The following is a 1,987-nucleotide window of genomic DNA, read 5'->3' on the forward strand; positions in this document are numbered from 1 at the left end:
TCTTCGACCTGTCCTCGCGGCCTACCAGCGGGTCCTGGAGCGACGTTTCCCTGAGGGGACCTGGCCAGAACATCGGCTTTGGCGGCGGCGCAGCGCTGGAGCGCTGTTGCGGAGCGGGCGATGCCTTTCCTGGGTCGCCGCGCTGGAACTCCAGTATGCTGGGACCGCCGATGAGAACATCGTGGAGCCGCGGTTCTGTGGAGCGGCCAGCTGCGGCGCTGAACGTTACATCCCGGAGCCTGGGATCTCTTGCCGAGATCGCCAGTGTGCGGAGCTCCGTCTGGCGCGGTCTGTTGGCTTGGAAGCCGCGGGCTCCGGTGGGAATGCGGCCGTTCCTGGCACCCCAAGCCGCTGGGGGTTCTCCCGACGCCGGAGCACCATCACCCGGCGAGAACGTCGGGCGCCGTGGCGGCGACTGTGGAGGCCTCAATAGACCCGACTTTGGGTGGACAAGAGGATGGGGACTGGACTTTGTGCCTTCCCCCACAGTGGGAATCACTGTGGGGGGATGTTTTTGTGTTGAACTTCTTTTTGAATCTATGTTGTATTTTTATTAGTGTGCTGCAAGGACATCAGAATTTCCCCTGAATAAGGGGATTAATAAAGTTTAATCTAATCTAATAAATAAATAAATAGAGAACAGAATAGAACAGAGAGAGAGGGAGAGAGTGCAGGGCTGCCAACTCTCACGCATTGAGCGTGGGAATCACGCATTTCCACAAATTCTCACGCTGATCACAAATTTGTCACGCTCTGTCGTGAGAAGTTCTGTGATCAACGAGAATTTCAAAACTCACATCAACTGCATGGGCCGCGGGTGTTGGAGAGCCGGGGCTGAGGGAGGAATGGAAGCAGAAGCAGCGGTGTGGACAGATGTAGGATGGGGAAGCCGGGGCTGGCTAGTGTTTGCCGGGCTGGCGAGTGTTTGCGGGGCTGGCTAGTGTTTGCCGGGCTGGCTAGTGTTTGCCGGGCTGGCTAGTGTTTGCCGGGCTGGCGAGTGTTTGCCGGGCTGGTGAGTGTTTGCCGGGCTGGCTAGTGTTTGCGGGGCTGGCGAATGTTTGCCGGGCTGGTGAGTGTTTGCCGGGCTGGCTAGTGTTTGCCGGGCTGGTGAGTGTTTGCCGGGCTGGCTAGTGTTTGCAGGCTGGCGAGTGTTTGCGGGGCTGGTGAGTGTTTGCCGGGCTGGCTAGTGTTTGCTGGGCTGGCTAGTGTTTGCCGGGGCTGGCGAGTGTTTGCCGGGGCTGGCTAATGTTTGCCGGGTTGGCGAGTCGCTCGCTGCATCTCCGGCCATGGAGCAGCCTCAGTGCAAGAGTCCCGGGCCGTCAGAGGCGTCAGAAGCATTGCGCCGCTGCCATTAGAGTCTCTGTGCCGAATTCGCCCTGGTGACCTGCATGGATCGGGCAGTGTCTCTGGAGAGAAGGAATGGGTGACGCTTCTGGATTCTACGGGTCTCGACCCGAAACCTTTAGAAAAGGTCTCGACCCGAAACGTCACCCATTCCTTCTCTCCAGAGGACAGTTTGTTAGGAAAATGAAGGAAATGGTAACAGAATATTTATACAGCTGAGTGAGTATAATTTTATGGATGAGAAATTGTGTTCAACCAATTGATGACTTCTTTGACAAAGTAACTAGCATGTTAGATAACAAGGAAGCCAATGGATGTAGCAAATGTTGTTATACAAAATTTGGTCTGTGAAGTGCCCCATAAAAGATTACCGCATTAGATAAGCACCTGTGGACTTGAACATAATAGGTTAAGTCTAAGGGGTCAGATATGGGGCTTTATGTGTGGGCCAGATATATTGTCAGTGCAGAGGGGCTAGGAGCAAGGCCAAGTGTGCATCCAGAGTCAAGGTCTGGAATAGTACAAGGTGTGCAGTCAAAGCTGGGACAATGGGAGTGTTCAGCACTACCTGCAACCTCCGGAAACCACCTGCAACTTCCAGCAACCGCCTACAACCAGCATCGCAACCGGCTTCGACTAAAAA

Source organism: Amblyraja radiata, chromosome 9 (genome assembly GCF_010909765.2).
Source record: "Amblyraja radiata isolate CabotCenter1 chromosome 9, sAmbRad1.1.pri, whole genome shotgun sequence".
NCBI classification, from domain to species: Eukaryota; Metazoa; Chordata; class Chondrichthyes; order Rajiformes; family Rajidae; genus Amblyraja; species Amblyraja radiata.